The sequence below is a fragment of the Cnephaeus nilssonii genome (assembly GCF_951640355.1).
Source record: "Cnephaeus nilssonii genome assembly, chromosome: 1".
In the NCBI taxonomy this organism is placed as follows: domain Eukaryota; kingdom Metazoa; phylum Chordata; class Mammalia; order Chiroptera; family Vespertilionidae; genus Cnephaeus; species Cnephaeus nilssonii.
The window spans coordinates 5,780,720-5,804,033 of record NC_137072.1 but is presented as its reverse complement, the minus strand read 5'-3'; the positions used below and the strand labels follow the sequence as shown (position 1 = coordinate 5,804,033).

At 44.1% G+C, this 23,314-nt stretch overlaps 1 pseudogene across 1 annotated transcript; it reads left to right on the top strand.

Moving 5' to 3' along the window:
• Positions 1–18,489: 18,489 nt before the first annotated feature.
• Positions 18,490–19,113, top strand: LOC307103091 (annotated as a pseudogene). Its single transcript, XR_013815280.1, has 2 exons — positions 18,490–18,730; positions 18,827–19,113. The product of XR_013815280.1 is annotated as an uncharacterized misc_RNA (transcript).
• Positions 19,114–23,314: the final 4,201 nt, after the last annotated feature.

Genomic DNA, 23,314 nt, shown 5'->3' with positions numbered 1-23,314 from the left:
GAGTGGCTTCCTTGCAGGGCGCCTATAATAACGGGGCTTGGGGTTTTACCAGATGAAGTAAGTGCAGGGCCCAGCTTTTCTGAGAACAAAAGCTTCTCTGCACCAGAGGAGATGTGCAGGCTTCCGCCCCATCTTGGGCTGGTTCCGACAGCCTGTCTATTTGCCCCCTTGTTCCATGAGACTGACAAGACACAGCTCATAAAAGCCACACATGAGGCCTCCACACAGGCCCATGGTGGGGGAAGGGAACTCTGGAACCAGAAAGCTAGTTATTTTTCTGTTGCCACTGGGCCTCCTTTATCCCCACCAAAAAAAAGAGGGAGGAGGTCAGAGCCCTTTATAATCACCCTTTTAGAATTAGCTCTTATGCTATACCTCCCCCACAACCCTGGTCCCATAAAAAGCTACCTCTGGCCCGGCCAGTGTGGCTCAGTAGTTGAGCATCCACCCATGAACCAGGAGGTGACAGTTTGATTACAGGTCAGGGCACAAGCCCAGGTTTGGGGTTTGATCCCCAGTAGAGGGCATGCAGGAGGCAGCCCATCAATGATTCTCTCTCATTGATGTTTCTATCTCTGAAATCAATAAAAACATATTTTAAAAGCTACCTCTGAACCTTGGCAATAACATCTGAGTTATATTTTCCAATAAGAACTATAGATTTAAAACCCCTTTCCAATTAATTTCATATGTTGCTTCTAAATGTGTCTTCAATCCAGTTCAACAAGTGTGTACTGAATGAATGAACCTACATCTTCGCAATACTACTCAGATTGAGAGCCAGCCATTTCTCTGGTGGTCAAGGCCGTCAGTGAGTCAGCCCCATCCTATGTCCAACCATATCTGCTCCTATTCCCCATCAGTCATCCCTCCAAAGGTTGTCCTGTGTTAGCTCCGCCCTTGCAGCTCTCTACCAACTTCAGAACGGCCATCCAATTCCTCACAGTGTCCCTTCTGTTCTTCTTGTGATGCACTGTGTTCATTCACAGCCTCTACATCTTCATGTCTTCCCAGAGATCTCTGCCCAAACAACCCCCCTCCCACTTGCTCTCAATTTTTTCCTCCAAAGGCTCCTCACATTTGTCCCATATTCAGCAAATTTTTGCTGAGGACTTCTACCCTACATGCTCTGTCATTTCCAACATTTGCCCCATTTAAACATCCAGTTTTTTTCTTTTGTTTCCTATGATGCCTATGAGCCAATAATGCTATCTCTCAAAGTATCAAAATGATACTATAGAATATGCCATGAATAAATGAGTAAACATTTGTTGACTTAATAAATCAATTCAGAGCCCAACATGCTCATTTGGGTTCCACCGTTCCTTTTTATTCTTGTAGGAAGGAAAAGCCTAATAAATACATACATAACTACTCTGTAGATGTTTAGCATGTGGAAGGCTATCTCCACATGAGCAGGAATGACATCACTTTAAGCACTGAGCTAGCTACTTACTCCCCATCAGAGCAGGGAGAACAGTCCCACTAACACCACATAAGTCACCCACTTGGGGCGGGGATGAGCCTCGGACTCTCTCCCAGAACATGCCCTTTTCACTTGCTGGGATGAAGAGACAGCTTGGGGACCTGGCCTGAGAGCATCACAGTCACACCTGCTCAGCCTCTGCAGAGCCTGACTCCCCTGTGGTGTCCCAGAACCTGCACAGCTGGCAGCCAGGTGGTGAGGGCCCAGCCTCCTAAGTGAAGCAGATGGGGAAGGTTCTCCTTCAGCTCCCCGCCCACAAGGGTTTGCTTTGCTCACAACCAAACACTGACATGCTGACTGTGGAGACAGCAATTCCCAGACATGGCACATCAGGGCAACTCCAGGAGAACACCAGCCCTTAGGACAACTCCTGGAGGCCAGCCAGGCAGCTGAGATGGCATCTCCTCCACCCCCAACCCAAGCCAGTCTAGGGGTGAACGGGACAATAAACAAACCAAATGGAATTTGAAATCCTGGCTCCTATAGCTGTGTGACCTCCAGCAAGTTGCTTAACTTCACTCTCTCAATTTTCTCATCTATAAAGTGGAGATCATAATACCTACTTCACTGCATGAACCAAATGAGTGACATGCTTAACACAGTGCTCGTCATTCCATAATAGATGGTGATTATTCACTGAATAATGATTATGTCACTGAAATCCAAAATTGCACTTTTCCTCTCTTGTCCTAAATTACTACGCATCAACTATTTTTGCAGGACTCTATTAGCTTTTCCCTTCCTCCTCACCCACGCTCATCCTTCAATTTTTTATTTCCCCATGTCCCTCCACTTCTAACTTTATCGACAAACAGAAAAGTGCAAGGCTTTATTCTGAACTAGAGGTCCGGTGCATGAAATTTCATGCACTGGGGGGTGGGGGGGTCCCTTACCCCAGCCTGTGCCCTCTCTCAGTTCAGGACCCCTCAGGGGATGTCTGACTGCTGGCTTAGGCCTGCTCCCCATTGGGAGTTGGACATCCCTCTCACAGTCCGGGACTACGCATCAAGTGGATGACCAGACACTTAGCATATTAGGCTTTTATTTTATAGGACTAGAAGCCCGGTGCACGAAATTTGTGCACGGCCGGGGGTTGTCCCTCAGCCCAGCCTGTACCCTCTCCAATCTGGGACTCCTGGAGGGATGTCCGACTGCCCGTTTAGGCCCGGGACAATCCAGGACTGCTGGCTCCCAACTGCTTGCCTGCCTGCCTTTCTGATTGTCCTTAACCTCTTCTGCCTGCCAGCCTGATCACCCCCTAACCACTCTGCTGCCAGCCTGGTTGATGCTTAACTGCTCCCCTGCCAGCCTGTTTACCCCCAACTTCCCTCCTCTGCTAGCCTGGTCACCCCTAACTGCCCTCTCCTGCAGGGTTGATCACCTCCAACTGCCCTCCCTTGCAAGCCTGGTCCCTCCCAACTGCCCTCTCCTTCTGGCCATCTTGTAGTGGCCATCTTGTGTCCACGTGAGGGCAGGATCTTTGACCACATGGGGGCAGCTATATTGTGTGTTGCAGTGATGATCAATCTGTATATTACTCTTTTATTAGATAGGATAGAAGCCTGGTGCACGGGTGGGGGCCAGCTGGTTTGCCCTGAAGGGTGTCACAGATAAGGGTGAGGGTTCCCTTGGGGTGTGGGGCGGCCTGAGCAAGGGGCCTGTGGTGGTTTGCAGGCCGGCCACGCCCCCTGGCAACCCAAGGGGAGGCCCTGGTATCTGGAATTTATTTTCCTTCTACAATTGAAACTTTGTAGCCTGGAGCGGAGCCAAGCCTGGGGCTCTGGCAGCCATTTCTGTGGCAGTTAATTCACCTTCTACAATTGAAACTTTGTTGCCTTAAGCGGGTGGGCCCGGCCAGGGTGTGCAGAAAGCTTTGCTTCCCCTGTTGCCGCTGGCAACCCTGGCCTGCTCTCTCAAACTCCATTCTGCCGCCATTTGTTTGAATTTGTTTACCTTCTATAATTGAAACTTTGTAGCTTGAATGGAGGCTTAGGCCTGCAACGGCTATGGAAAGCTTGGCTTCCTCTGTTACCTGGGAAACCTTGCTCTCTGTGGCTGTAGCCATCTTGGATTGGGGTTAATTTGCATACTCACCCTGATTGGCTGATGGGCGTGGCTTGGCTGATGGGTGTGGCTTATGTAGCGGAGTGATGGTTAATTTGCATATTACCATTTTATTCTGAACTAGAGGTCCGGTGCATGAAATTTCATGCACTGGGGGGTGGGGGGGTCCCTTACCCCAGCCTGTGCCCTCTCTCAGTTCAGGACCCCTCAGGGGATGTCTGACTGCTGGCTTAGGCCTGCTCCCCATTGGGAGTTGGACATCCCTCTCACAGTCCGGGTCTACGCATCAAGTGGATGACCAGACACTTAGCATATTAGGCTTTTATTTTATAGGATTATATAGGATAATGAGACTATTTTCATAAATAGCACTTTTCTTTATTTAAAATCCACTTGCAAAGACTATCACCTGCCTGCAGCGGAGGCGGGAGAGGATCCCACCACCCCCGCTGTGCTCACCAGCCTTGATCCTGGCTTCTGGCTGAGCGGCGCTCCCCCTGTGAGAGCACACTGACCACCAGGGGGCAGCTCCTACGTTGAGCACCTGCCCCCTGGTGGTCAGTGCACATCATAGCAACTGGTCATTCCACCGTTCAGTCGATTGCATATTAGGGTTTTATTATATAGGATTACAGTTGAAACAAAAAAATAAAAATGATGGCCAGGTGTTAAGCTTGACCCCCAGTCATGTATGACACACTGAAACTGTCCTGTCCCTTTTTTGTGGTCAAATGTCACTTCACCCACATTCCAGCGCAGTCATCTCTGCACTGGCAATCCTGTAACTGCTCAGAATACAGGACATGTTTTAGAGCTTTTCCTTGTTTACATATTAGGAAACTGTAATAAATATTCTTATTCCATTTGTTCCAAGATAATAAGGCATTTCAGTATCCCCGTTTCTACCAAACTCACCCAGAAAGTAAATTATTTAGAAAAAGAGATGGTGTATGTACTAGTATGTGTGCTGAGAAAATGGAAATGTCTTTGTTCGTGTGAAATTCTCTGTATTCAGTTAAGCTGTTTGGGTTTTGTCTTTTCTTTTAAGGAAGAGAATACAATACAGAACATTAGTCTAGATTTTCCTGGAAATTGACAGGCCTGTGGATCTTATTTCATTCTCCACTTACTGAGACTTTTGTTATTAATATTTTGGTCTCTCAGTATATTTCTGTTGTGGTGATGGAAAAGTGTTCTGCCCTCTAGGAGCCAAATACTGCACCTAATAGATCTGTAGCATGCACTTCAGTAAATTAGTAAAGAATGTAGCTTTATCTTTTCTTTATTAACTAGAGGCCTGGTGCACGAATTCATTCACCAATGGGGTCCCTCAGCCTGGCCTGTGGGATTGGCCAAAACCAGCTCTCTCACATCCCCCAAGGGATCCTGGATTGTGAGAGGGTGCAGGCTAAGCCAAGGGACACCACCAGTGCACGATCAGGACTGGGGAGGGACGCAGGAGGTTGGCCAGCCGGGGAGGGACTGTGGGCAGGCTCCAGGGCATGTTCGGCCCATCTCGCTCAGTCCCAATCACCGGACCCCAGCAGCAAGCTAACCTACCAGTCAGAGCATCTGCCCCCTGGTGGTCACTGCACATCATAGCGAGCAGTTGAGTGGCCTTAGCATATCATTAGCATATTATGCTTTGATTGGTTGAATGGACAAGTGGATGACCAGACACTTAGCATATTAGGCTTTTATTTTATAGGATTATATAGGATAATGAGACTATTTTTATAAATAGCACTTTTCTTTATTTAAAATCCACTTGCAAAGACTATAATGGTTGAAGAGTGTCTTCATATTCTACTTGTTCAGCAGAATAATCCCAAAGATGCCCACATCCTATTCCCCAGAACCTATGAATATGTTACCTTATATGGGAAAAAAAAGTCACTAAAGTTAAGGACTTTGAGATAAGATTATTCTGAATTTTCTGAATGTGCTCAATCTAATCATGTGAGTTTTTAAAAGTGGAGAAACTTTGCTAGCTAAGGATATATATAATATTCAACTACTAGTACATACGAAGCGTCAGAGAGATGCAATGTAAAAAGGACTCGACACGCCATTGCCAGCTTTGAAGATGGAAAGAAGGGACATGAACCAAGGAGTTCAGGTGGCCTCTCAAAGCTGAAAAAGGCAAGGAAACTTGTCTCCTCTAGAGCCTCCAGAAAGAACACAGCCCTGCCAATTCCTTCATCTTAGCCCCATGAGGCCCATGTTGGATTTCTGAAAGAAATCTGTAAGATAATAAATTTGTATGTTCAGCACACTTAGTTTGTGATCATTTGTTACAGCAGTAATGGACTCAAAACTAACACTTTGACTTTAAAACCAATAAGAATGTTGGATCCTTCTAGCAAGCTAGAGAGTTTCTGGCAGAAATGGCCTGAATTGCTGCTCTTTTTGCACATGCTATTCATTTGCTGGTATGCAATAGCATAAATGAATTAATGAATAACTGAATGGATGAATAAATGAATGTCTAGTGATTGGAAATTACAAATAGATGCACAAAAAGTGTTAGAGGAAGTAGAAAGACAATATTCTGGTTTATGGATTATATAGGTTATGAATTACATGATAATTAAGAAATTTAAACCAAACCAATCTCCCAAAAGTGAGAGCCTCTATTCCTTTGTGTGTAGTGATTATATCCATAACTAGGAAGTCAATATATGGGCTGGTATTATTTTGCTAAGGACATCAAACAATTGCATAATTTGATGGTCTACTGTGCTTGAATTGTATTGCTTTTATTAGTGAAGAGCATGAGTTCCTAAGAACAATTCTTTGTCAGAAACTTGGTTAAAATAGGAAGCAAACAATTCCCCTAAGTAGAAATGAAAAGGCTTAACATATAAGTGCCTGGTTGAGATAGCACTATAATAAAAAATATAGTGAACAAGTATAAATGATTGATTGATCTCAGATCTTCCCCAGCTTTGGATGGAAGAAAGGTATGTGCTGAAGTAAGATGAGAAAGACTGAGCAGCTGAGGATACTGAATCCAACCTCACAGAGGTGGTCACCATCAAGCAGACAAAGGCACCTGGAAACTGAGGCTATTGATTTCCTCCAAATGGCACAAACTCAAGACCAGCATTGCACAGTTCACATAGAATTGAGTTTTATTCTTTCTAACACTGATGTTGTGATAGGTCTTCCTTTCCAGAAAATTCCTTAATCAGCATATATTGTGAATTCCCAAAAATTGTGTGCTTGCAGTGGTGGAAGAGAGAACAGTGGCAGCCACAGAGATTCCAGATTCAGTGAGGATTCTGAGGTATCGGCTGTGTAAGGGGGAAATTCCTACTTGCATTTGTTCTCCCTGAAAACCAACTACACTCACAGATTTAAAATAAGCACACCCCCACTCTCAAGGTTTCGTGTTACAGATAAAAATATTACAGATTTAAGGATAATAAAATTTTTCCATTAGAAACTATGCAGCAATCACATTTTATTTATTCACATTTGTCAAACTGACAGATGACAGAGGCTGTGATGATAATAGTGATAGATCTTTGTAATTGCCATTCGATTCCAGTCAAGATTACATACTCAGTTGCAGGCTCAATCTCTGGCCCAGATGGGGTGCATGCAGGAGGCAACCAATTGCTGTATCTCTCTCACATCAATTTTTCTCTCTATCTCCCTCTGCTATTCATCACTTTGAATCTTTCATGCCACTCCCTTCTGGCCTGCAAAGTTTCTGTTGAGAAATCAGCTGATAGTTGTATGGGTGCTTCCTTGTAGATAACTAACTGTTTTTCTCTTGCTGATTTTAAGATTCTCTCTTTGTCTTTAACCTTTGGCTTTTTAATGATGATGTGTCTTGGTGTCAGCCTCTTTGGTTTTATCTTGTTTGTGACACTCTGTGCTTCCTGAACTTGTAAGTCTATTTCTTTCACCAGGTAGGGGAAGTTTTCTGTCATTATTTCCTCAAATAGGTTTTCAATATCTTACTCTCTCTCTTCTCCTTCTGGTACCCCATTGATGTAAATGTTGATGCATTTGAAGTTTTCCCAGAGGTTCCTTACACTATCTTCATATTTTTTTATTCTTTTTTCTTTTTTCTCTTTTTATTAGGTGTTTTTTGCTTCCTCATATTCCAAATCATTGATTTGATTCTTGGAATTTTCTACTCTATTGTTGAATCCCTGTAAATCTCTTTCAGTTAGTGTATGCTTAATTTCTAACTGGTCTTTTTTCATGTCTTTGAAATTCTGACTAAGACCCTTGAAAGTCTCACTAAGTCCCTTGAAGCTCTCATTGATTTCCTCAAAGCTCTCATTAAGATCCTTGAGCAACCTTATAACCATTGTTTTGAACTTTGTACCAAGTAGTTTGCTTGCTTCCATTTCACTTAATTCTATTTCTGGAGATTTATTCTGTTCTTTTATTTGTGACGTGTTTCTTTGTCTCCTCATTTTGGCTGCTTCCCTGTGTTTGTTTCTAATGTATTAGGTAGAGTTGCTCTGCCTCCTGGAATCAGTAATAGTAGTTGTCCTGCAGGACTCAGTGGCTCAGCCTCCCCAATCACCTGAGCTGGGCCCTCTAGGTGCACCCCTGTGTGGACTTGTGTGCACAGTCTTGTTGTAGTTGAGCCTTGATTGCTGTTGGAGTCACTGGGAAGAGTTGACCTCCAGGCCAATTGACTGTGAGGATCAGCTGTGACTCTGGTGGAAGAGCAGCTGTGCAAGAGACACCCCTGTGGAACAGGACTTGCTTCAGTGGGGCTTTAGTGCTCACTGAGTCTGCCCTTTGCTTGTGTCACTTGTGAATGGTGTAGAATTGTAATCTGGTATGGTCTGAAGCTGTCCACTAGGTGCACTGGCTGTAGAGTTTCGTAGGAGGTTCAAAGTCAGCCACTGCCTGAGGTGTCCCAACAGGAGCTACAGAGCAATCTGCTGATGGATGCTACTTGTGTTGGGCTTGGAAGTGCCCAAGCAAGGCCCAGCTGTGAAGCAAGGCAGGCTGGTACTAGTGCTGGGTCTTCGACCTCTTATTGATAGGTTTGGGGCACGCTGACACCAGCTGCTTGTTTAGGAGATTCTAGGAAAGTCTGAAGCCTGAGCCAGGACAGGCCATTCATAGGGAAAATCCACTACAAACATCTTGGGTGGGGCTGCAAATTGAATTGGGGGAGGGGGTTTCAGAGAATTATCAGGGTGGAGCAAACAGTGTGAACCATGCTGATGGAAATTCAGATATAGCTGCCAGTCAGCTCTGCAACAGGGGAGGTCCCATCACAGAAACAATGACCCCTGTAAGCACCCCTGTCGGGGGGAAAGCCACCCCTGAGTTCCTGCCCAGATGCCAGACAATCCAGTTACTCCCCATATGTCCTTGGTTTCCCCATTGCCACTGACCAGCACTGGAGCTCAGAGGGAGAAGAACCATGTAATTTTGTGCACTGGCCCTTTAAGAGGAACTGCCAGCAGCCTCTGTGTCACTCAGCCACAATCCCGGCTCATTTTTAGAGTCTGAAGTTATAGAAACTTCTCTTTCCAGCTTTGGAACCCTGGGATGGGTGTCTGGTGCAGGGCTGGGACCCCTTGTGGGTGGCCTCCGCAGAGGAGATATCCCTCCTGATTAAAAAAAAACAAAAAAAAAAAACACCTCACATACTTACCTGGCAGGGGAGATACCATGATCACGAAGGTGGTTTTCCCGGGGTAAGGCTTATCTATTGCACTCCGGAGGTGCTGACCCCTGCGATTCCCCCAAATGTGGGAAACTCAACCGCATAATTTGTGGTAGTGGGGGCCTGCATTTAAAAAAAAAATCAAAAAAACCTCACATGGGTGTCAGATCAGCCAGTTCCACTCCTCTGCCTCCTACCAGTCTTGATGTGTTTTCTTCTTTACCTTTCTAGTTGTAGGACTTCCGTTCAGCCAGATTTTAGGTGCCTCTGAATGATGGTTGTTCTGTATTTTAGTTGTAATTTTGATGTGATTGTGGGAGGCAGCCAGAACTGGTGTTTACCTATGCCACCATCTTGGTTCTCTTTATTTTGTTCATTAGATTCCACATATGAGTGAGATCATGTGATTCTTGTCTTTCTCTGACTGGCTTATTTCACTTAGCCTGATACTCTCCAGGTCCCCCTATGCTATCTCAAAGAGTAAGAGATCCTTCTTTTTTACTGCTGCATAGTATTCGATGGTGTAAATGTACCACATTTTTTATTAAGATACTAATGTCAGAGGAAACTTATGCTTAGTCCATCTGACTTCTCTCACACCAATGTGAAAGTTCTCTGATTATCGATACTGCAGCACTCAGACTCTCCGGGACCATTCCAAGTTCCAAACTTTCTATCTTATTATCCTCAAAGCCAATAAAATGTGCCTCTCACTGTGTATTTTTATATCTAAAAATGCCTTTACACAGCTTTACGCACCCTAAGCAGCACTAAAGTCTAACCCAGGAGCTGACTTTTTTACTGAAGAACCACGTCCCTCACCACATCTCTCGTCAACTTGTCTTCTTCAGTATGTGAGCTCCTTCAAAACAGACTTTCAAATCAAAATTGATCCTTACAATATTGTTTCAGTTTTACAGATTCACTAAAAATTGAAACAATAGATACAAATGGAACAAATTCTCTACTTGTGTGCTGGAAAGTCTGCTCTCCAATTATACAAAATCCATGGGAGATTTTTCAAGATAGTAAAGAAAATCATTCTCCTTCCCAGTTTGTCATTGAAACTTGAATATGTGAATTTACCAGTAATTATTTAATCTTTTAGACCTCAGTTTCCTCATCTACAAAGTAGAGGTAATAATAGGGTCTATCTCATAGGAATGTTATGATGATAAATGCATCAGACAAGTCTTCTAATATATACTGGAAAGTTAAAGTGGAGTAAAACATTATTTATGTGATAAAGGGAATTAGATAACAGAACTGAATGGGAAAAAAATAACCTCAGTGTGATGAGGGATCCCTAGCAAGATGAGGAGAAGCCAAAACAGGATGCTTCTGATGGGAGTTTTTGAGGATGACCATTGAACATAAACAAAACAGTAATGTGTGAAATGTTAGAAAGACCTAAGAGGCAAGACCACTATTAGAACCCAGTCAGAATGACAATTAGGCTGAATATAGAAACAGAAAACTATAAAGAAGATTGCAAACGTGTGGCTTACTCACCGTCCATATTTGAGAGGTTAACAGGAGAGATACAAAGCTGAGAACCTGAAGCAAAGCTTCACTATCTAATCCTCCATGTCCCAGGGATTCTTGAGCTGTGGTGGCCATGAGGAGGTGCTGAGGTCCCGGGCAGAATCCCAGGGTCGGTCCATGTGAGGACCACCAGAACCATGGGGCAGTGTGGGCAGATGTACCTAGGGCATGTTTAGAAATAGAAAACCGACCACATTCAAGCCATACCTACCACAGAGCCTGGCCTACTGGAACTATGTACCTTTCAGGAGACAGTCTACTGCTTGAGAGGCGCCAGCTGGTACCCTCTCCACAAGTGTTCCCACTGGAAGAGTGTAGAAAAGGAGTTGAAGACCTCACTCTCTTGATGCACAAGAATTCTCTCCAAACTGAATTGTTTTTACATAATAACCTGAAAGTTTCACAGGGTTCAAAGATGGCACTGCAATAGCATCCAGTTGCACAAGTACTGGTGAATTAATTCAAGCGTTTCTAGGTACAGCTGAACGTCAGCCATATTGAGTGCATGAAGCCCAAAGAGTGCCAAGCAACGTAGCTACTCTTCATTAAAAGATGAACCCAAGTAGATAAACACAGTAACAGGACATGTGCCTCCAAACCGGCAGGAAGACACCAGTTCCTGTTCCAGCCTAACATTATGTCACTTACGTAGGCTCCTTCTCTAGGCCTTTGTTTTCTCATTTGTAAAAGGAGGTATTGGGACTAGATAACCATTAAAATATTTCAAGAACTTTCCATTTATAAATCAGGGTATGGTTTGTTTTCTGTGGGTTTTTTGTTTGGGTTTGTTTGTTTATTTGTTTGTTTGTTTGTTTGAAGCTTCAACCACTATTTCCTGCTATGACAACATTCAGCACCACTTCCAGGAGCACAGCAACTGTCAAAGACAGTTGGCTTCATGCCCAGAAATGGTCCTGAGTTGATCATGGGGCCTCTCGATACTAGAGAAAGTATTGAAAAAAAGGAGACCTTTCCTCTAGCTTAGGTCAGGGTAGGGACCCATCTGACAGCAGAATAAATAATGTGGTTTTAATTTCTTCCTGTACTTCTCCCTCTAATCCAAAGCTGCCTCAGGTAGTTGCTGACTTAGGAAGAAAGTACTAAAAGTTTAAGCTATTTCAATGAAAACTATCAACAAGTCTAACTGTAAGGAATGTTTATTAAAAGAAAAAATACAAATTCTGCAGTGTGCCTGAACCACAGATTGTCTGCAAAGTAGCCCATGCGGTACAGCTACATAAACTTTATTACCTCGCAAAATCTGAGTCTTAAAATTCTTGGCAAGAGCTTTTGTTCAGACTTCTTTTTCCCTTGAGTGCCCCAAATATAGGAGAATTAGTGCTATTGAATAACATACTGAGCACTTGCTTTTTGTAGAAGATACACTATTCTTTGTACTTTGTTCTAGTCTCATAATTTAACTGCCACCTGAACAAGGAAGCAACTGCTCACATTCTTAATACATCTTAGCTGAAGAGTCAAACTAAATTCGGGATTGTTTGGTTCTTGAAAGATCCTTGTCGCCTTTGAATCTTTGATTCTCTACCCTCTTTGATATATATGTTTGTGCAATCAGCACAGGAACAATTATTTAAAGTTTGGATTTTTTCTGAAATATGTTGTCTATTGAGTTCAAATAAAATGCAGAGCAGTATTTCAACATCTCACCGGCTTTGGAATTTGGATTCTGGATGGCAGATCTTACATTTTTATCCATTTTGTCTCAATTGTTAAGAAACTGTGCATATGTATTCTTTTAAATTTACAGTCAGCCCTGAAATTACAATGTAATAGCCTTAAAGTGGTCCAACGTGCCTCTCATGGGAATGGATTATAATGGAACATAACAAGAAAGGCAATGAGCATTATTTGGAATGCAGCTTTGTTTCTATCTCGGTTTTATCCTTTGCCAATGGAACCATTAGGGTATCTCTCCGTCTGTCTCTGCTGCATAGCAAGTTTACATTTATCCATGCACTAACCAGTCAGAGAGTTCTACTCCTGGAGAGCTGGGGCCCCTTGAGAAAACAGAAGCTTTCTGTTAAATAGTTTCTGATTCCAACAATGGAGGAAATGCCATATAGGACAGTTTGATCACTCTTTTCACAAAATGTATTTCATGCCTCTTCCCTTAACCCTCCTGTAAGAGATCCAAAATGAACATCAAGACTAATAGCCTCTTCTAAATACATGAGAAGATATTTTACACCAGAGGGTATGATGAAGTGAGGTGCTACTTAATTCTTCAGCCTTCCAGAAGCACATGCTGTCACTCTTGATTATGTAAAAAATGTAACAATAAAATTAATAGTAATAATCACTTACAGTTATAAAGTAGTTATTACATACTCAGCACCATGCTCTGTACATACATGAGCTCATTTAACACAAACTCTAAGGGGCAGTATTGTCCCCCTAGAGGAAATTTAGTCTCAGCAAATTTAATTGATTTCTGAAGATCACATAAGGAAACCAGGTGGAACCAAGCTCTAAACCCAGACTGATCCTACAGTGGCACTCTTAGCCAGTCCTATATGCTGACTATAGTCAGAAGACATCTTAGAAAATTGGCAAATGACTTGGAATTAGTGTGATGAGGAAAGGACACTGGTGCTTAAATAGCTTTCTGAAGAATGTCTTTCAGGCAGAAAGCTGTCTTGATTATGCATACGCCTTACTACCCAAAAGAGTTGAGGTTTAGTAGATGTTTATTGTGTGCCATGCATTTTTCTAAGTATTTTACCTGTATTAACTCATTCAATCCTCATAACAGTTACTATTTTATATCACTTGCATGACCATCATGCAGACACAGACACGAGGCAGTTAGAAGTTAAGTAGCATGGGGAAGCCACGCAGCCAGAAAATGTGGAACTCGATTTGGAGCCAGGTTGTTTGGCCCTAGAGCCCACCCTCTAAATTCACACTCTGTGGCTATTGACATGTTGGTTTATGAAAATAAAAGATTAGGGACAGAACCCTAGCTGAGCAAAAATCAGACAATGAAATAGCTAAGCTGGTCTGCATAAGAAATTAATAGGAATTTGGGGATCTAGGAGAAGGAAAGACGTCATAGAGGGCCCAGAATCATTGCAGGACCCCGCCATCCAAAAGATGAACAAAAAAATCTCAGAGATCAAAATAGACATAGGACCATTCAAAAAGGAGATGTGTCATAGTTTATTGCAAGCTGCTTGCTTTGCTGCACTGCCAAGTACTCATGCCATGACACATAGAGTCTTGAAGGGGGCACTCTGGGTATTCATGGAGTTGGCAGAGAACCACAGTGTAGCAAAGGGCCAGTAAGCACAGGAGGTAAATTGGAAAAAGTCAACAGAGATGCTTGGGAAAAATGGAACCATCCCCCAGTGCTCTATAGAGATGAGATTACTGCCATAAATGGGATCGAGACACAAGCCAGAAATTTCACTCAGTCTTAACAGATAAGCTCAGTGCAAAAAGCTGGAGGTCTTGGGGACACTCAGACAGCTAAAATATGGGTTGGGTTAGAGTTAAAAGCTTCTGATTTCTAAACTTAAACACTCATTCAGGAAGTATTTATTGAGTGCCTACTGCATGACATCCTTGTTTAAAATAATAAGGATACAGCAGTGATCAAAACAAACTTGGTCTCTGCCCCCTTGGAGCTTATTATCTAACTAGAGGTCCAGTGCACAAATTTGTGCACCAGTGGGGTCCCTCGGCCTGGCCTGTGGGATCAGGCTGAAACCAGCTCTCTGACATCCCCTGAAGGGTCCCGGATTGCAAGGGGGCGCAGGCCAGGATGCGGGACCCCACGGGTGTATGATCAGGGCCGGGGAGGGACGCGAGAGGTTGACCAGCTGGGGAGGGACCGTGGGAGGGCTCCAGGGTGTGTCTGGCCCATCTAACTCAGTCCTGATCAGCCAGACTCCAGCAGCAAGCTAACCTACTGGTTGGAGCGTCTGCCCCCTGGTGGTCAGTGCATGTCATAGTGACTGGTTGAACAGTCAACTGTCTGCCCCCTGGTGGTCAGTGCATGTCATAGCAAGAGGTTGAGCGGCCTTAGCATATCATTAGCATATTACACTTTGATTAGTTGAATGGACGACCGGACACTTAGCATATTAGGCTTTTATTATATAGGATGGGAAAGGCTGACAGTTAAGCAATAAATGTACTGCAGGTAACAAATGGTATGATAAGGGAGCTCCAGATGCTTGGGGAGCAGACAGCCAAGGGCCCCTGAAATAACCCAGAGAGGTGATGCCTAAATTGAATTGAAAACCAGGGCAATGGGAGGAGGTACATTTACACAGACAGAAGAAAGAGAAATCACAGGAAAGTCAGGAAAAAACCTTGCCGGTTTGGGAACAGAAGGAAGCACAATGCCTGGAACTTAATGCTAAAAAAAAGGAGAAATAAGATGGCAAGAGATGAGGCTATAAACAGTAAGTGGGACCTTGGAAGCCACATGGAAAAATTGGGGGCATTATGAAGGCAATTCATACGTTAAACAGGGTAGGGATGTGGTTAAATAAAAGCTGCACATATTAAAGGTTAAAAAAATAGGTGAAGAGGATATTAAAATTGTTTTTTTTTCTGAGTCAAAAGTCTATGTTGTTTTTCAGTTGGTAATAAAGGTTTCACTCCTGGTCCGGGTGAGTCCGTGGGCCCCTGGATCCGGGTGGGCCTGGCCCCGGGTCCGGGTGAGTCCGTGGGCCCCTGGATCCGGGTGGGCCTGGCCCCGGGTCCGGGTGAGGCCGTGGGCCCCTGGATCCGGGTGAGCCTGGCCCCAGGTCCGGGTGAGGCCGTGGGCCCCTGGATCCGGGTGAGCCTGGGTCCCGGGTCCGGGTGAGGCCGTGGGCCCCTGGATCCGGGTGAGCCTGGGTCCCGGGTCCGGGTGAGGCCGTGGGCCCCTGGATCCGGGTGAGCCTGGGTCCCGGGTCCGGGTGAGGCCGTGGGCCCCTGGATCCGGGTGAGCCTGGGTCCCGGGTCCGGGTGAGGCCGTGGGCCCCTGGATCCGGGTGAGCCTGGCCCCGGGACCGGGTGAGGCCGTGGGCCCCTGGATCCGGGTGAAGCAGTGCCCCTGGGTCCGGCCGAGACCAAACCAGAGGGAGTCGGACCTGCATTACCACCATTTGTCCACCATCCAGAGCTGAGGGGTCAGTGCCGACATGTACTCATAGGGAACTGGTGGACATTGATATTGGGTCTCAAAAGAACTGTTGGTCCAGAAAGAAACTCACTACAGACTGATTCATTTGCCTGTCAGCATAACTATTATTGCTCGTCGCACATTCAATTCTTATAAGTATATCTCTAGTGACACATGATTTCGCTCATCTAGGGGAAATGATGAACAACATAGACTGATGAACAAGAACAGAACCAGAAACAAGGAGGCATCGATCGGACTATCGGGCCTCAGAGGGAGGATAGGGGAGGGTGGGGGGAGGGGGGAGAGATCAACCAAAGGTCTTGTGTGCATGCATATGAGCCTAACCAATGCTTAAGTTCAACAGAGGGTTGGGGCATCCAAGGGGAGGTGTGTGGGATGGGAATGGGGGGATGAGGACAAATATGTGACACCTTAATCAATAAAGAAATTAAAAAAAAAAAAAAGGTTTCACTCCTATAGTGAGATCTATTCTGGTTTCTAACTATTTTCTTATAGGATGTAAATTTGCATGGGATCTATCAGTAAAGGTCATTCTCTGTACAATCTGGGGACTAGACCCATACTTACAACCAACCTATTGTGTTGATTCAGAGCCCTCAAAATTATTTTATTTATTTAAAATACACCTTCAGAGAGGAACCAAGATGCTAAACACTGGTACTCAGATCCTCCCTCAACCACATCAAAATTACAACTAGCAGGTTTGGCTCAGTGGATAGAGCATCAGTTTCGGGTCTGAAAACCTACAACCAAGATTACTCTACCCAGCAAAGCTATCATTTAACATTGAAGGTCAGATAAAGAGCTTCACAAACAAGAAAAAGCTAAAGGAACTCATCACCACCAAACCAGTCATATGGGTGCTCCCTTGTAGGTAACTAGCTGTTCTCTGAGTGTTTGTCAGAGGACAGTCCTACTCAAACATGCCTGAAACATCCCACATCTCCAGTCCCATCTCCTACCATTCCCCTCAAGCCCCTTCCCCCAATCTCTAGCTAAGTTGAACAATTTTCTGTTTCCTAAAAGAAACCATTATGCACTCTCAAAAATTGCACATTCTGCTTACATAACCAGTCAGATGTATGAACATCCTGAAAGCAATGACAAATGTCTCTATGGATTGTTCAGGTGTTTTCTTGGCTAAAGTCTTTCTCTCCAGGTCCTGAGTCTTTGCCCTAGAACCCAATTTTGAAACAGCAACATCCCCCACATTCCTTCCCCATGGAGCTGACATCCAAATCTTATGAGTAACATGGAGTAATACCTTATAAAAAGAGTGAATACTCTACCTCAAGACTTCTGTACCTCTGAAAAATAACTGAACTCTATACTAAGTATAAAAATAAATTCCTAAATCCCAACACAATCACTTTGAAACACTGTATCAACTTTTGTCACATAAAGACACAGAGCAGTATTTCAGATGCGTATGCTTGTGTCTTCAAAATACCTCCAGCCATTGTGGCTTTTAACATTTCTCCCTTAATTGTAATAGTCAAAACAGTTGTACTTTTAAATATATATATATTATTTGTAATACCTTAAACAATAATAGATAGATAGATAGATAGATAGATAGATAGATAGATAGATAGATATATAGATATATAGATATATAGATATATTTCTTACTGATTTCAGAGAGGAAGGGAAAGGGAGAGAGGGATAGGAACATCAATGATGAGAGAGAATCATTGATCAGCTGCCTCTGCAGCCCCCACACTGGGGATCTTGCTCTGACCAGGAATCGAACTGTGACCTCCTGGTTTATAGGTTGACGCTCAACCACTAAGGCATTCCAGCTGAGCCAGTTCTACTTTTAATTAAATGTTTTTATTTTTTTAAGCATTACTAGGTGTACCAGTTAATAATGCGGATTTTTTTCACTAGATGGCGTTACACATATGTTGATATATATGCGATTTGATATGTATGCTATTTTGTTGTATTGAAAGCAAGCTTCAAAACTTCATATGTCAAGTTTGCTGCAGGTGTTAACATCATAGATATTTTTACACTTAAAAATGTCGAATTTCATGCAAAAAAAAGAACATTAGCAGGAAGTTATAATTAATTACTTTATTTTGAAGAAAAAGTTATTGTATACTTCGGGAAGCTTATGGTGAACATGCTCCATCTCAAGATACTTGTGAACGCTGGTTTAAATGCTTTAAAAGTAATGATTTTGATGTGAAACGTCCAGGTCAACCGAAAAAGTTTAAAAACCAACAATTACAAGCATTATTGGACGAAGATGCATGTCAAACTCAAAAACGACTTGCAGAAAGATTAAACATTGCTCAGCAAACAATTTCCGATAATTTACAAGCAATAGGAAAGATTTTAAAGGAAGGAAAATGGGTGCCACATCAACTGAACGAAAGACAAATGGAAAACCTAAAAGTCATCAGTAAAATGTTGCTTCAATGGCACAAAAGAGTCTTTTTTGCATCGAATTGTGACTGGCGATGAAAAAGTGGATTATTGACTGGCTGCTCTGAAAAGCCATCTTTGTATTGTTCCTGTGGCTTCCTCTCCGCTCGCTGCAACCACCTCTGCCGTGGCCTCCTCCACCCTCCGCGGACTCAGGAAGCTTCTTCTCCAGGGTCCTCCAACTCTCGCTTTTTAAAAAAAAAATTCGCTGCATAGGATCACCGGTGTGCCCCACCATGTCAGACACGGCCGTGGACACCAGCTCCAAGATCACCACCAGGGACTTAAAGGAGAAGAAGGAAGTGTGGAGGAGGCAGAGAATGGAAACAATGCACCTGCGAATGGGAACGCTAGTGAGGAAAATGGGGAGCAGGAGGCTGACCATGAGGTAGATGAAGAAGGAGGGAAGGAGGAGGAGGAGGAGGAGGAGGAGGAGGAGGAGGAGGAGGGGGAGGAAGAGGAGGAGGAGGGGGAGGAGGAGGAGGAGGAGGGGGAGGAAGAGGAGGAGGAGGGGGAGGAGGAGGAGGAGGAGGAAGGTGATGGTGAGGAAGAGGATGGAGATGAAGATGAGGAGGCTGAGGCAGCTATAGGCAAACGGGCTGCTGAAGATGATGAGGATGACGATGTTGACACCAAGAAGCAGAAGACTGATGAGGATGAGCAAAAACAGGAAAAGTTAAAGGCCTCCGTGACCTATTCACCCTCCACTTCCCCTCTCAGAACCTAAACGTGGTCACCTTCGGGTAGAGACTCCGGCCGCCTGCCCGCCCACCCACCTGGGGCAGCGCCACCTGCAGATGACACGCACTCTCCACCACCAACCAAAACCACAACGTGAACTTGCAAAGCGGAGGAGAAAAGAACCAAAACGTCCAAGGCCTTGTTTTTTTTCTTAAAAGTACTTTAGGAAGGGAAATTTGTTTGTATTTTTTATTTACATTTTATGTTTTTGTACATATTGTTGGGGTCAGCCATTTTTAATGATCTTGGGATGACCAAACCAGCCTTTGGAGCATTCTCTGTCCTACTTCTGACTTGACTTGTGGTTGACCATGTTCATTATAATCCCAAAGGAGAAAAAAACTTGTAAAAAAGCAAAAACAACCACAAAAAATTTTATTCTGAGCATTCCAGTAACTTTTTGTGTATGTACTTAGCTGTACATAAGTAGTTGGTTTGTATGAGATGGTTAAAAAGGCCAAAGATAAAAAGGTTTCTTTTTTTCCCCTTTTTTTTTTTTTGTCTATGAAATTGCTGTTTATTTATTTTACTTTTTTGGTCTGTTTGATGTATGTGTGAAACAATGTTATCCACAATAAACAGGAATTTTATTTTGCTGAGTTCTAACAAAAACAAAAAACAAAAAGAAAAGTGGATTTATTTTGAGACTCCCCAATGCACAAAATCATGGGTTGATCCACGTCAATCATCAACATCGACTGCAAGGCCAAATCGCTTCGGAAAAAAGACAATGCTCTGTGTTTGGTGGGATCAGGAAGGTGTGGTGTATTATGAGCTTCTAACACCAGTGAAACCGTTAATACTGATTGCTACCGACAACAAATAATCCATTTGAACCATGCTTTGATCGTAAAATGACCAGAATGTGCCAGAAGACACGGCAAAGTAATTTTGCTTCATGATAACACATAATCACACACTTCAAAACCAGTTAAAGACACGTTAAAAGATCTTGCCTAAGAAGTATTAACCCACCCGCCGTATTCACCAGACCTTGTTCCTTCAGATTACCACTTGTTCCGATCGATGGCACACACACTTTCTGAGCAACACTTCAAAACATACAAAGAAGTAGAAAATTGGGTCTCTGAATAGTTTGCCTCAAAACAAGAAAAGTTCTATTGGGACGGTATCCACAAATTACCTGAAAGATGGGTGAAATGTGTAGCTAGCAATGGACATTACTTTGACTAAAGCACTTTTGATCTTTCTCTTGAAATTATCGTGTTTTCTTTGATTACAAAATCTGCGATTATTAATACCTGGAAGAGACTTTAAGCCATTAATATAATTTGACAAACCTAATTACACAGGCTCATACATGCTTCATACATAAATATCCTATACTACAGGCCTGGTGCACGAAATTCGTGCATGGGGGGGAGGGTCCCTCAGCCCGGCCTTCACTCTCTCCAATCCGGGATCCCTCTCACAATCCAGAACCACTGGCTCCTAATGGCTCACCTGCCTGCCTGTCTGATGCCCCTAACTGCTCCCCTGCTGGCCTGATCCCCCTAACTGTTTTCCCCTTCTGGCCTGATCCCCCTAACTGCCTATCTGCGCTCCCCTCCTGGCCTAATTGCCCTAACCACCTATCTGCTCTCCCCTCCTTGCCTGATCGTCCTAACTGCCTATCTGTGCTCCCCACCTGGCCTGATTCCCCTAACTGTCTATCTACTCTCCCTTCCTCTCTGTGCCCTTCAGACCCCGGCACAAGCATGCTGAGAGCTCTCCGCTGCAGCCCCACCCTCATCCTGATTGGTCGTTCCGTGACAGCGTCCTCGACAATTTGCATATTCCTCTATGTAATATGCTAAGTGTCCAATCGGTCGCTATGACACGCATTGACCACCAGGGGGCAGATGCTCTGAAGGGAAGGTTAGCTTGTTGCTGGGATCCGGCCAATCGGGACTGGGCAAGAGGGTCGGACATGCCCTAAAGCCCTCCGGTGGTCCCTCCCCTGCCGGCCAGTTCCCATCGGTCCAATTGGGACTGGGCAAGACGGCCCCGATTGGCCCCAATTGCCTGCCAGGCTGAGGGACTCCACCAGTGCACAAATTCGTGCACCGGGCCTCTAGTATATCATATGTATGTTCAAATGAAAACAACAGGTTGCAACTAAAAACAAATGGGCATAAAATTAATTAACATGACATTATGTTATTCTCTACTTACTGCAGATAGCTTTGCAATAACTTTTATTCTTGATGGCTCCCAACAACTTTCCAGAGAGAACTAATATTTAGCTGCAAATATTGCAAACAAAATGAGGTCTGTAGAGATTACAGGGTGGCTATGATTTTGTGTGAAATGAGGCAAAATATTGAAACAAAATCTAGGTGATTCAAGACAGAAAATGCTAACTAATGGAGGGGAAGAGAAGTTTAATTCCAACCTCCCCATTTTACAGATGAGAAAGCAGAGGTTCAGAGAGAGTAGGGAGTTGCCCCTTAGGTACAGGGCCTGTGAGTGGAGAACCAGGACCAGGGCCACATTCTCTAACATCTGGTTCACTGTTCTTCACAGTTTTACTTCTCAAGCTAGTTTATATATAACCCCCGAGGTTCACAGAACAGAGCCACAAAGCGCTCACAGTCATAGGATAAAGCTCAAGTGTCAAATGTACTTGAAGATTGAAAGGGAAATAACATTATTTTATTTATATAACTTTATATCATTCTAATATTTAAATATTAGAATAATACAAAAACAGTATGGATTTGAAATATTTTAATTGCATGATTTTTTCAAAATACAACAGGAGACTTCAAAGAAGCCTTGTTGGACTAACCTCCAGATTGCCCAAGGGAGCACAGGGAGTCAGGGTGCCCCACAAACGTGGAGGAAGCTCTTCTCACTCACCCTCCCCCAGACTGGGTCTGACTGCAGAGTCTAAGAAGTAGGCTGAGAAATGGAAACCTTTGAGAGGGATAAATCCTGGGGCCTGGGCCATCCATCTCCAAAGGAAGGTAAAGGAATGAGGTTTACTTACAGGAGAAACTGAAGTAGAAGATGAACCTTTGGGGGAGCTGCAGGTAATTGGTAAGTCTCTGGAAATAAGAGCCATCCTGTCAGAGTGCTAACACCAGAAGAACAGAAGTATTTTCCGACACTCTAGCTATAGAGGCCTCTTAAGGGCAAAGAAAAAAAAAACTGACTCCACCACTGGACATGAGGAAGACCTGAATAAGCCACATGGCCAGACCCCTGGGAAATAACCCTCTTTTCACAGGGCCCCACAAGACTATAGTTTGGAGATAAGGGATCAGTCCTAGGACAGGTTGTCTCACTAAGCAAGGAGGTCATAGTTCATGGTCATGGATCAAAGCCATGTGGCACTTGGCACCTCCTGGTCTCAGCTTCTAAGGCTCCTATTAACTATATCATGCTCTGTGCTACAGCTTTTCTCTTCCTTGCAATTTTTCCCTGCTCTTGACTTTAAAAAAAAAAAAAATCTGCTTTCTCCTGCAGGCCCCTCCGGGCCTCCAGGTTTCAGAGGCCGCATCTGTAAGTTTCATGTGCTTAATCTTATGTTTTCATTTGAAATAACTAATAATTCTAACTTCATTGTGGCTGCCCATGTGTAAGTTGTCCTGTGCTTTGGATCACCACTCGATCATAAATACCAGCTTAGTAACTTGTCTTTCCTATTTTCATCAATTGTATTTATCAGCTTAATAATAAATCTCTTGAAAACATCATTGCCTATAGAACACTTTTCTTCCTTTCTTATGACTAATTTTTCTCTTTGTATATAATTTTTTTATTGTTGACAGTATTACAAATGTCACCAATTTCCCCCCTCCTTTTTACCCCCTTCCTCACAGCCCCTACCCACCCACCCCCAGGTCTTCACCACCCTATTGTCTGTGTCCATGGGCTATACATATCCTATATAATAAAAGCCTAATATGCAAATCAACCGAACGGCAGAACAACTGGCGCTATGATGTGTACTGACCACCAGGGTGCAGACGCTCCACTCAGGAGCTGCTGCCAGCCCACAGGCCCCGACTGGTAGCATGAGTGGGGGGCAGGGCCGGCGAGCAGGTGGCACCAGGCCAGCCAAGGCGGATGCCAGCAGGACCCCCCCACACCATCACTCCACCGGTCATCCTGCAGAGGGAGGTGACTGGCAGTGGCGGGGGGGGCAGGGCTGGCGAGTGGGCAGCACCAGGCCAGTCAAGGCAGGTGCCAGCAGGGGCCCCCCAATCACCTCACTGGTTGCCCC